The sequence below is a fragment of the Ambystoma mexicanum genome, chromosome 1p (genome assembly GCF_040938575.1).
Source record: "Ambystoma mexicanum isolate Mex_15411 chromosome 1p, UKY_AmexF1_1, whole genome shotgun sequence".
Taxonomy (NCBI): domain Eukaryota; kingdom Metazoa; phylum Chordata; class Amphibia; order Caudata; family Ambystomatidae; genus Ambystoma; species Ambystoma mexicanum.
The window spans coordinates 373,268,495-373,282,459 of NC_090921.1; the positions used below are offsets into that span (position 1 = coordinate 373,268,495).

The window sequence follows — 13,965 nt, forward strand, 5'->3', positions numbered from 1 at the left end:
TTAGAGCACACCATCTGTTCAAGTTGTGCGTAAATGAACAGAATGAGGCGTCCTAAAGACATTATACCTCTCCGTACCGCTCACAAACGAGATCAAACATGTTCTTAGAACACACCAGGTGTCCGGGATGTCTGTAAATGAGCAAAATGGGAGTGTCCTAAGGACACTATACTTGTCCGTACCGTCCGCAGCCAAGATGGAACCATCCGTAGAACAGGCGCGGTGGTCGGCATGTCCGTAGTCAAACAAAATGGAGGTGTCCTAAGGACACTGTACCTGGCCGTAGACTCAGCAGATCATGTACGCACATGCACATACACCCATAAGTACTGCGAACATCGCGCCTGTCTGTAACTGTTCGTTTCACTTGTGTCACACTTTTAATTAGTTTCAGGACCCGAACACTGTCCGTAGAATACTTGCGCATGCATGCGTACGTCCGTTACTCTGCATTTGCTGTCCAGCGGGCACCCATTTCCCTCGCGGATGTGTTCAGGAAGTCGTCATTTGACCGCACCCACGCTGAGCATGTGGACTAATTGGCGCAGTTTGTCTGCTTCCGCAACATTGCAAAAGAACTTATACAAACATGGGAAATTATTTTACAGTATAAAATCACAATTTCACATTTCCCATACAATGGCTATACCTTTGAATGTATTGTTTAGAATGTTTGCAACGCTTTTGAGTGATCAATATGGTCATGAGCCGCACTCCTCCACCCCTATAAATGGCCACACCCCAGAGCTCATCTTCATTGTGCTTCTGGCTATAGCAGATTGAGTTGTGCTGCCTTTATTGCTGTAGCGACCATTAGCCAAGTAATCCTTATTGCATCCATGGCTACTGTTGCTTCATTAGCCTCAGCACCACCCCAAACCCTCCACCACCTCCCCAAGGGCCTGCAGAGGGCACTACGGGTGAGGATGTAGAGATCGAGGAAGAAGAGAATGAGGCGGAGAAACTCCGTTGTGGTTGTGGCGGTTGTTTTTGTGAACGTACCAAAAGCACGTGCAAACCTGGTCAGGTAACCAGTGCCAGTTGGTGCGGGTGACCTGGTGCGTACAGCTTTTGTACAACAATCATGAAGCGACACCTAACTTCGTTCCACACTGCGGACATTCGCAAGCTGGTGCCATGTGAAGAACGTAGTAGATTGAGTTCCTCCACAGCATCCTCCATGTCCGATCCCCTCGCCACAAGAGACACTGTGGGGGAGCGCATCCCTCCAGCTGCCTCACAAGCCATTCGCGATGCTGTTGACCCTTACCTTTCGAGGGTCACAATATTGTGTATGTACTGTGACACAGTACTCTGCAGGGGCGAGAGTCTTCGAAGTGCTTTTGAGGCTACGGTCACGGAGCACCAGAAGAACTGCCCCCTACCTAAAGTAAAGCCCACCCTATATCTTTCTCTCTCCACCTGCCCTTTCTTATCCCCGTGGTTGTTGTCCCTTCCTTACCCTCCTTTGTCCTCCCCTCCTTGTGTCGTGTGCTCAAAAGCAGTAAACTGGAAAACAGAAATTAAAAAAAAAGGCTCTTTTCAGAGCCGCCTTTCTCAGTTTAACAATAGAACTATCAAGTGACCATTGTAGGCCCCTGCGCATTTTTCAAACTGTCTGCTGACAGTTGTAGGACGCACAAAAATGGAGGGTGCAAGCGTTGCAAAACCAATCGCTCGGAGTAAGTGGTGGCTCTGAAAAGAGCCTTTCAGTGGTGTTTTGTGTGTGGAAAAAACGGATTGCCAAATAGGTGACTATGAATCCAAAAAAGGTTGCAATGCATTTTGTACATTGCGTAGAAAAATCTGATTGCCATGTGAGATGGACTCCATCTCTGTGAAAAATGAAAGTGCTGCGAAACCAAATGTTTTCATTGTGGAAAGAGGACATGCCAACATCTCTTAGAAAGGCACAAACAGCCTTATTGACATTGCGCCTCGCTTTCTCCATTTGTGGACCAAATGCAGAAGAACGCAGCCATATTGGTCTTTGTGCAATACAGGGAAAAAAAACTATTCAGCAATTTGGAAACATGTCCATGACCTTTGCAAGTCCTTCCTTCATTGCAAATTGCAAAGAAATTCCAGAGACCTGGCCTAAACTGTTTGCTCCGCAATGAATGATAAGTATATCCAGATGATGCTCTGTAAAGTAGCACAGAGAGAAGTACCAAGTCCAGCCACCTCATACCACGCACGCCATGCCAGTGCACTTCCAAATGAGGAAATCCAAGATCTGCACATAGACCGCAACTTTCTGCATGCTCCTTCAACCAATGTATCCATGAGTCTCCCAAAATCCAGATAACCGTTTTCTAGCACACAGAGCCATGGCTGTCTGGTCTCCTGTCAAGGAAAAGACCTTCTCACTAAATTCCTCTGTTCAGAACACACCACTGAACCTGACTGACCAATCCCTACCTTCACACATTCTCATTTGCATGCGTCTCCACCCCAGAAACCCGTTGGTAATACGTGCTGCCTGCAAACTACCGCCATGTCCGCGGACACGTATAGGATCAGAGCGTGACGACTGTACATTGAAATAATATTCCCCTTTTACCCTTTAAGGTGGGCTCTGAAAAGAGCCTTTTTTAAAAAAAAAATTTTATTTGGGCAAATGCCTTACAGATTTTGTTTTTTTAAAAATATTTTTTCTTCTTACTTTACTCCTACAACCATTACAGAACCTTCACCAAAGCGAACATGGCATTCCCCAAAGAAGATAACACAACACCATCTGCTAGAAAAATAAGCCGCATTACTGGGAACAATGTTCTCGTGGCTGCAGAAAAACATAACGGCTCGTAACATGAAAACACGCATGCCGCGATTGATGTTACACCTCCCAATACTCTGATCAGGACAGAAAACAGAACTGTTGTCCCATTTTCCTCTAGGGAGTAACCCAGAAAAAATTACTTTTGCATTTGCAGAGATGTTCATAACTGCTTGATCCAACTGTTCCAAATCTTCCAAAAAAGTACGTGAACTCACGTAGCCCAAATGGCAAGCACCGTAGTGCAAATTTACCACATGAGGAGTGGTCATCGTACGCATGTCTCTGCAAACTAGAGAAATGCCGCAACATTGCGATCAGTCTCAGCGCTCCACACCACCTCCACTCCTCTCACATCGAAATTGTGTGCCACATGCCTACTTTCGGCATAGTGCTGTAAACCATGGATAAAAATATTTCCAAGCACCAAAACCCTGACCCTCTCCACTTCTGCCATCTTCAGTATACGCACCGTCTTTCGACACAAAAGAGCAATGTGAACATCTGATTGGCTGATGCCTACAGTCCCCTTTCCATGCTGGATTTGCTGTAGAACCCCGTATGTGACACGCCCTACCCGCAGACGAGCGTTGTCTTCGTGCGGCAAGTAACTCTTAGCCAGTCTTTCTACCCTTTCCACATCACTCGCAAATCCATTCCCTCATTGGACACAGCTAAGCAGTCACACAACCATCCACCAATCACATTCAACATCTCTACATCCAACTCTGTCACAAAAATTTCGTACTTCAAATGTACTATTGATCACTCTGAATGCAAGTCGCATATCATTGCAAAGCACCTACTTCAAAAACTACTGTGCAAGTGTCGCACATTTCTACGTACAGCTCCATGCATGCGTATATGCAGGAGTATAAAGTACAGGTAGGCATATTTTATTCAGAGAACATCGGCAACCATTATGATTTCATTTAAACAAATGAATGCCACTAAATCTGCATAGCCAATACATACCAACGCTCCACCTTTACGTGCAAGATGGCTTTTTTTTTTCATTGACAAACCGCACTACTTCTTACTGTCTTCCGCATAACCTATACATACATTACAACCCTCCCTATTTAGCGCGAAACTTGATTTTTCCATTAGAAATCTTTTTACTGTGTACCGCCTACATTAATGCTACTTCCAATGCGATCGTATGAGAAAAATAAACGCTCCCGATTGCTGTGGTGACATCTCCCTCTGAGGCTCTCCCGATTTTTCCGATTCGTACTTATAATATGAAAGTAGTGATATTTTTCCCATCTACCATAATGACCTATCACTTACAAACCTCACTGCTATGGATAACACAGCTTAAAAAAAACAAGGCTTTTTCATAACCTAAAAATTGTACTAATTTCTGAATCACGTGCAACTAACATACTGCAAATAACCTACAAAAGCAGCACATAGTGAAGTAAAATGCACACATTCACTGTGTTGAGATATCAAAGGAGAATACTCTGATGAAAGATGCAAAATTAACATGTACAGTAACATCACTGCTTTAAACACGCAAACTTACTAACTTCTTTTTACAATCGCGGTGAAGACTACTCTCCTGAAAATCAACAGCATCTACACAGCAAACGACCTATGCGAAGAAATCTGGTCATTCCGCAAAAAAAGTAAGTACAGTACTACCTTATTTTCTTATTGTTCCTCAAAGAGACTGTGTGGGTTATTTATTTAATTTGCGCTCCAAAACAAACATTGATTTCTGAACCATTCTGAACCATTCTACCCACAAATCCCCATTTATTAAACAAAGAATAACAGGCAGATTGGCTCACAAATCCCTGTGTTTTTGGAACTCAAATAACATACAGAAGCCTTAGAATGTTAGTACTAGAAAACAAATAGCTGTTTCAATTTTATACCATTACTATTAATGCTTCTCCTCACCACTAGCTCACACACCACCACAAAGAGCTTCCCCTTCAAACTCATGCACACATACATTGTACAACAGACCAAACCATGCCTTCTTTTTTTAACAGACCCCAAAGAATGCCTACCAAAAAGCAAGTCCGTAGAAAGGAACACAGAAATAGAGCAAATAAAAATTAAAGTGTCCAACCGAAGCATCCATCTGTAGCAGAGTTTGTAGAGAACTTTGGAACAAAACGGCTAATGCAGTCGTTTAGCGAAACAAAGGAAATTTCAACTACCGAAATTTTACCTCCTCCATCAGAATGTGGCAAGAAACGCAACTCTTCACAAAAAATCAGCTACCAGTACTGCTAACAATTCTCCATCCTGATATAGTACCCATAGTAAAAAAAAGTATTAGCAAAAATGTTTCGCCACAGAGTCCTTCAGGATCTCTAATAAGAAGAGGACTGAAATCATCCTCAACCCTTAAAACCTACCGTAGAAAATTAATCCTACAAGCTCTCGTGGACAGTGCAATCCTTCTCAAAAGGAAGTTGTTTATATTAGTGTTAAATAGAATGAAACCACCAGCAAAACTAAGTACCAAACTACAAAAGAAACTTATCAATAAACGGAATGTGAACAAAAATAACTTCTTACATATTTGTGGAGGTGAATGGAGTCACACAACAACCACAGAACCATATTTTAATGAAGCATACAAACAAAATCAAACAAACACAATTGCCGTCCATAGCAGTGTACGAGGGTATGAAAAAATCAATAATACCATCATGGAACAAGAAACACTGTTTAGAAAATTATCTCCTGAAAACTCGGAATTAACTCTCGGTTCGACTGAACCAGACCATCCAGTATACAAATGGCCGTACGTGTCAATGTGTGCCATTCCTAACAAATCTTTACGTCAGTTCCTCAATCAGCATGTGAAAGGTAAAGACAAAATTAAAATGGAAGTGCTGCAAAATATGGATATCTGTCCAGTGCGCAAATACACAGGACTACAAGGACATTCATTAGCCTGCATTTCAGGACCTATTTGCAAAAGCACCACCCATGATATCAAATGGATATCAATACATCATTCAAATGTAAGAAATCTAGTGTATAAAATATACTATGCTAAAAGTCCAGCTTCAGAATTAGCCAATTTAAAAGACTCTTCTGCATGGTACACCCAAATAGCTACAAGAAGAAATGGACCCTATCCAGAGAAAATATTTTGATAGTGAAAGCCACTTACAAAATGCAATAGTTTTAGAACAGACTACCAACAATTCTGCACGTAGCAACCTTCTATTACAGACATACAAAAAAGAAATACTAGAATTTAAAAGTGCACTGGCTGAAGTACCAAACCATGTTTGTGTGTGTTGCCTCAGAACGTTTTCCAAAAGATACACAAAAAATATAGACACGGCATACAAAATAGAAGACGATAAAGATTCCAAATGGTTTGAATTAGCTCTCTGCCTTTTAGCAGAAAACAAATACCAAATAAGTAAACCCCTAATATGTTGGTTTACTGCACTACAAAACTGGACAACAACCAAACTCCTTCACGTGCGATCACAAATAATTTGGAATTGTTCCCACTACCAAAAACCCTGAAACAACTCAATTTGTATGAGAGCATCATAATTCAAACAGTTCACGCATTTCAAGCAATTATACGCCTTCAACCAAAAACGGCAAAATTACCTCCCACTGAATTGGTGAAAGGCACTTGTGGCAAAGTAGTTTATTTGCCATTAGATCTAACAGAAAATGTACATACTTTAGGAGTGCAACGTCCAATACAGTAATCTTTAATTGTCTTGGTAAATGGTGTACCAACAAAAGACAAAAACATTTGGTAACAACTGGTGCACTTAAATAAAGTTAGACAAGCCTTGCAATATCTAAAAGACAATAACGAATACCACAAGGAAATAATTATTGAAGAAAGCTTAAGAGAAACAACTGAAATAATTCAAGAGTCATCAGAAACTGGACAATTAGAACTTCTGGATCCTGCTGCAGTATCCACTCTTTTGGACCATTGCACAATTCATCCATTGCATTCCAATGAAAGCATAGATGATGCACTAGAAACTTACCAAATGCGACAAACCAAAGGGTCACCAATGAGTATATGGGAAAAAAAAGTATAGAAGCACATGCTTTTCCACTTCTATTTCCTACTGGCAAAGGTGGAAGATATGATGGACCCACTCTGATTACGGCATCAGAATACCGCTCATTACGAATGTATTCGCAGAGATCCCAGATTTAGACAAAACGTGGAATACATATTCCACCTACTTTTTTAAAGTGAACTAGCAACCCTATGTTACGGAGTTGCGCACATTTTGAAATCTGGAACCCACTTTGAAAATATGTCAGCTACGCAATTAATACAAAAAGTACAAGAAAAAGATGAGGTTTTACAATCAAGTATAACAAATCTGTTTGCAAACATGCGTGGTACAAAAGAATACTGGTTCCGACGGCACAGATGTACGTTGTATGATCAGAAACCTTGGACCACCGACTTGGTTTGTTACACTAAGTTGTTCAGAATGTGCATGGGAAGATTTACATGACTTCCTACGCATATCAAACAACAACAAAACCAACATAGATCTATTAACACCTGGAGAACTTTGCCTTCTAGATCCAGTTAATGTGTCAAGATATTTCCATCATGGTTTCTTTGCTATGCTACACTTTATTAGCAATATAACTGTTCCTCCCCTCGGAGAAGTGCAACACTTTCTTTGGAGAAAAGAATACCAAGCCAGAGGAGCACCACATATCGACATGTTTTTATGGATTAAAGGTGCACCTAAATTTGGTCACGACACTGATGCCACTGTTTTGCAGTTCATCCAAAAATGTCAATTGTGAAATCCCTTCACAACGGACACATAGTGACCTGCATGGGCAGATTTTACAATTTCAAAGACACAAATGTGGCAAATATTGTCGTTGCAAATACAAAAACAAAGGGGAAATACTACACCTAATGCCGCTTTGGTTTCCCTAGACCAGTTACAGAAACAGGTGAAGTGAACAACTTCATGTCTTCAGTTCGACATAGTGTTAAAGGTAAATCACCTAAGAACACGTATTACATAAAAAGAACAGAAGAATCAAAATAGATCAATGATTACAATGCAATCATTGCCCTCTTATGGAATGCAAACATAGATGTGCAGTACATTGCAGACAATGCCACTGCTGTTGCACGATATGTTACAGCCTACTTAACAAAAGCAGAAAAAACAGAGCTTCAAGACCTCTGGGATGACCTATCATCAGACAAAACACTATCTCAGAAATTGTACAGCCTAGGCATAACGATGCTCTCTCATAGAGAATGTGGCGCCTATGAAGTGGCAGATCGTTTAACAGATACTGCTTTGTATGGAAAATCAGACACCATAGTAATGCAAAGTCTTGGTCCTGCTAAATCTAGAAAGAGTTCTGAAATCATATGACATTGAAACAATTGCCAGAAATGATCCCAACAGCCAAGACATTTTTAAAAAACAATTTACTGGACACATACTATCTGAACAGGAGTAGCACTTTGGAAAGCATGTGTCTATACCACATAGCTCAAAACTTTGCATAAAAAATTATATCTACATTTGCTTTCATCAGGTTTTATATTGAGTGACAGATTGTGAAGGCAGCTTAGTGAAACTTACCAAACGAAGCTTAATTAATCATGTTAAATTGTCATTAAAAACTCCTCACTAGAAACAACTATATTACATGTCTCTGCTACAACTTTTTAAACCATGGAGAAAAGAGGAAGATATACTAGATAACTGACTGCTATGAAGATGCTTATAAAGCAAATGAAAGCGCTATCACAAGAACTACTTCAGGCCCAACTAGATGAGGACTTTTCCGACAGTAGTCAACCTTCTGTAACAGGAAGCCAGGAACCACTAGGACAGCCACTAATAGCAAATGAGGCAGAACTAGCTATGACAGAAGTGGAAAACACCATGGGCCTAATTACGACCCAGGCGCTAATGGGTTAACGGCGCCGTAAAAGGCTGTGGCGCCGTTAACCTATTAGCGCTTAATTACGAGGTCCCTTTGCGGGACCCGACCTTAAAGTAGGGACCCGCAAAGGGACCTTGGTGCTAAGTACGGTGCAGCAATTTGTGGCACCTTCCCCATTCCCATTGAGCCCTATGGGACAAAAATGGGGAAGGGTCATGGCGGCATGGGGAATTAACACCCCGCCAACCCCAGAATGGGGTGGTAATTCCCCCATTCCGCCATGGCGGACACTGGCATGGACCATGGTGCTAATAGCACCATGGTCCTCTGCCTGGGTTGTAATGAGGCCCCATGTGTCACTATCAAGAAGATATAGAAAACTTAACTGTACAACAAGCAAAACTTAACATAGATCAGCGCACCATTTTTGAAGACATAACACAAATTGCACATGGTGTACAACACGAAAAATAAAGAATGTACCTGCCAAAATTAAAAACCTATACTGCTGTACGTCCGTGGTGAAGGTGGGTCAGGAAAAACATTCTTAATCAAAATTATCAGCAAGTTCCTTCAACAATTGACAAACTGTCAGCTGTTGTAACTGCCCCCCACAGGTTTAGCTGCCTACAACATAGGCAGTGTCACTTTACACCGATTACTACTGCCTCCAGTAGAACACCAAAACAAATTAGACTATTACAAACTTTCTGCAGAAGCTGCAATGGAACTACGCAGAGTATTAAAACAAATGAAAATGCTACTAATAGATGAAGTGAGCATGGTCTCCAACCTAATGTTGGCTTTGATTCACCTCAGATTGCAAGAAATACTTAAAACCAACTACGAAGAACTCTTTGCAGGGAAACACATTATCGTTTTCGGAGATCTTCTACAATTGACCCCAGTGAAAGGTGAACCTATTTTTAAAACCTTAGGACACAAACTCTGCCATAAAACATGTTGGCAGCATAGGAAATGTCAACCTTTGGCAACATTTCCAATACAGAGAATTAACAGAAAACATGCGGCAATCTGCAGATCTCACTTATGCCAACATCTTAAAAAGTATTCAAGTTGGTGTACTATATCAAGAAGCACAAGCAATATTGAAAAACCGGCACGTTCATGCACTTTATGCCGATAATGCATGTGCTACTGATGTTATGGAACAATTAGCGCACAAAAATGTCAATTGTATGGCCTTAATGCCAACTCTTGCAAGCTGTTCCAAATTCAATGAAACAATGTTAAATAAAGAAATGCAACCAATAATGGAAATATGCGCCACAGACAAACTAGACGTACATGGTATGATGCTACCCATGTATGAGCAAGCCACAGCAAGACTAAATAGCTTAGAAAATTCAATCTCCAACACAGCTGGGTTGGAAAAAATATCAAAATTATCCTTAAATTACATAACCTTGACGTGGAGCAAGGGCTAGTTAATGGGGCACTGGGTACAGTTATTGGCTTTCAATCATACCCACGTGACAACATTCAGTTTGTCAATATTCGCTTTGACAAACCTTTAGAAGTGAAAAGGATAGGGCGCTCAGCTGCGCGATTCCTTCTCTTCAAAGACATGTATGTACGTAGAGTTCTCTTGCATATGCAGTCACCATTCATAAATCCTAAGGTCTTACCCTAGACAAAGCATTGATAGATATAGGAAATAGTCTTTAAAGAAGGCATGACCTACGTAGCACTATCACGCTTACGTACACTTTGCAGTCTATTTCTAATCAACTTTGATGCAAGTAAACTGAACGCTGATATTACTTGCATTTTAGAATACAATAGACTGCGTTCACTGTACACCCCCATCTGAAACAATATCCTGTTCCAGAAAAAGTAAAGCGTGGTAAAAGAAAACTAATTCAAACAGAAATGCAACAGAATCTGACGGCAAATCCTTCAAGGAAAACAAAAGAAGCTAAAACTTCATCAATTACCACAAGCAAAGACGAACCTAATAGGGAAAGTAAACCAGGTATTTCTTCAAAGAAGGAACAGAAACTCCAAAAAAAGCACTCGGATACAGAACTAGCTGGTCCATTCAAATTTTCAAATGAAACTGGTGTAAGTTGCTATGCAAATGTAGCAATGAATATTCTATTTCAATTGCCACCAATTGTTAACACTATTTACTTACACAGTACAGACCAATTGTTAGTCCTTCATAGAAACGCAACAAATAATCCTGACGACACGTACAGTGTTCACGGAATAAGGCAAGAATTGGATTACTGTGCTGGAATGGTGAGATTCACTATAAACTCACAAGAATTTCTAATGTACTTACAAGTACTGGTAAACAAAAGCATACCTATAAATGATATCTTCCAGATTTCATACATGTGGAAACATACATGCACTCTCTGTAGCAAAGTGATACAGGCACAAATCCCAAATGAGCGATTTGTGTATGTATCCACACCTAATTGTGAATCCATTCCATTTCAGCAACTTGTACAGAATGCAAACTATGGCAGATTATGTACTATGTGCAATTCAGAAAATCGCTCCACCTTACTGATACAAACACATAGTAACTACATAGTACTTAAGCTTCTACGTTATAATGCAGATGGTACCAAAAACAACTGCAAGCTGACTGGGTTCAAACACGGTGAAGTGTCACTTGGAAAGAAAACCTTTACAACAATAGGTATAATCTACCACGCAGGAGCTACAACCAATGCAGGTCACTACACTGAATACATTAAAAAGAAATGTGGATGGTTGGAATGTAATGATGGCACCATCACTCTAAAGCAGAGATTGCCAGCTAATCTTACAAATGCGTATTTAATATTCTTAAAGCCAAAATTTAATACCTAATGTGTACTTCAACATTACCTACCAAACAATCAAGTAAAATACTATAAACGGTTAGAATACGCCAACAGGTATCCAACTGCCCAAGAGTGTATAACAACGACACAGATAAATGAATACCACAGATCCGTACCTACAAATGCACAGTTAGAATATGCCAACAGGTATCTAACTGTTGTTAAAAATCTGCAACAAGGCAACAAATATTAATCCGAAAGAACAAGGAAACGCTCCAAGAAAACAAAGAAATAGTTTGTAGCATAGCAAATGAAGGTTTTTTTTATTCCAACTACGATTTTTTTTTTTTTTTTCCCCCCCAGACCCAAGGATTTGAAAAACAAAGAAAGTGAGCAAAATGCACAGTACACTGTTTTGTAAACTAAATAGGAGGGTAAAAAAAAACTAAACTGTCTATTATGCAATGTAATAAGTGTTCATAAAATCCAAACACTAACATGCTTTTTTTTTTCTTTTATCACAAATTAAAAAAGGATATTTCTGCCAAGTACTAGTCATGTAAGACATGTATGGATTCTGAACAAAGTAAACAGTAAGTATAATTATTCATGTCATACATATTTGAATCTACACGTCTAATCTATGGCAGTAATATGGTGCAGTGGCTGTAGGCTGGGCCTAGCGTCTTCGATGTATAACCTACCACCTACACCCTACGGCCAAGCAACCAAGACTATAGGTGCTACCCACAACCATCGTAGCATATCAAAACCATGGTGCTTGTAATTTCACTACTTATAAGTTTACTCTTGGGTGCATGGTCTGCAGCCATGCACCAACACGCTAGGTCGTGCACACAACCACCGCACCACAGCACACCCATATTCACTGTTAACCTCACTGCTTATGACTTCAGTCTTGGGCGCATGGCCTTTGGCCATGCGCCCAAGACTCTGGGTCCTGACCAGAACCACCACAGCATATCGCACCCATTGTGGCTTCTAATTTCACTACGTATAAAGTTGGTTTTGGGAGCATGGCCTCCTGCCATGCACCCAAAACGCTACGCCCTCCCCCCAACCACCTGAATGATGTTTGATAGTATGAGTGTACCTTTACCTGTGAACTGCTACAGACTTGGGTGTAAGGCCATAGATTCTTCAATGTATGGGTATGCAGTATATAAAATCCATCGTGGCTTATAACTGCAGTGCTTATAACTTTGTTCTTGGGTGCATGGAGACTAGGTCCTGGCCACAACTGCCACACCATATCACACCCATTGTGGCTAGTAACTACACTACGTATAAATGTGCTGTTGGGTGCATGGCCTTTGGCCATGCAGCCAAGACTCTACACACTCCCCACAACCATCTGATTGATAATGAATACTACGGGTGTACCTATAGGTGTGGTATGCTGCAGTGTATGTGGCCAGAGTCTAGACTCTTAGTTGTATGTCCATAGATGTTGCAATGTATGGGTGTGCAGTAGCTTATAACTCTATTGCCTACAACTTTGTTTGTGGGTGCCCAAGTCTCTACACACTTTCCACAACCATTTGCTCCATAAGCAATACTACAGGTGTATCCATTGCTGTGACATGCTGCTGTGGTTGTGGCCAGGGCCTAGAGTCTTCAAAGTATGGCCTATGGCCATGCACCCCAGACTCTAGACCCTGGCCACAACCACCGCAGCATATTACACCCATGGTCACTTATAAATCGTTAGCACACCCATAGAACTAAACATTATAACTGTAGCATGTACTCAATTTGTACCCAGGACTCTAGGCCCTGTCCACACCTACCAGATACATAATCAAATGTATGGGTGTGATGTATGAATGTGATATCCTGCAGTGCTTGTGGGCAGGGTCTACACTCTTGGGTGTATGGCCTACAGCCTACAGCCTGCAGCCATGCACCCAAATGTTTACGTCCTGCCCACAGCCACCGCACTATATAAAACCCATGTTGGTTTATAACTTTAGAGCTTATAAGTTTGTTCTTGGGTGCATGCACCCAAGACTGCAGGCCCTCCCCACAACCGCTGAGTGATGTGCGGTAGTACGGGTGTATCTATAGGTGTGGTATGCTTCAGTGGTTGTGGCCAGAGGCTAGACTCCTAGCTCTATATCCATAGATATTAAAAATGCATGGGTGTGCAGTGGCTTATACCTCCAGTGCTTATAACTTTGTTCTTGGGTGCATGGCCTGGCCATGCACCCAAGACTCTACACAACCATCTGATCGATAAGAAATGCTACAGGTGCATCCATTGCTGTGACATGCTGCTGTGGTTGTGGCCAGGGCCTAGAGTCTTGGAAGTATGGCTTTCGGCCTACTGCCATGCATCCAAGACTCTAGGCCCTGGCCACAACCACCGCAGCATGTCACACCCATGGCGGCATACAAATGAATAGCACACCCATAGAAAAAAATTATTCAATTACGGCATGTACTCAATTTCAATGTTTG

General features: G+C 41.2%; 1 protein-coding gene across 2 annotated transcripts in view; it reads left to right on the forward strand.

The window, feature by feature from the left end:
• SUGP1 (SURP and G-patch domain containing 1) overlaps nucleotides 1-13,965 on the forward strand; it is a 786,467-nt gene that overhangs the window by 29,619 nt on the left and 742,883 nt on the right. The gene's annotated exons all lie outside the window — the stretch shown is intronic.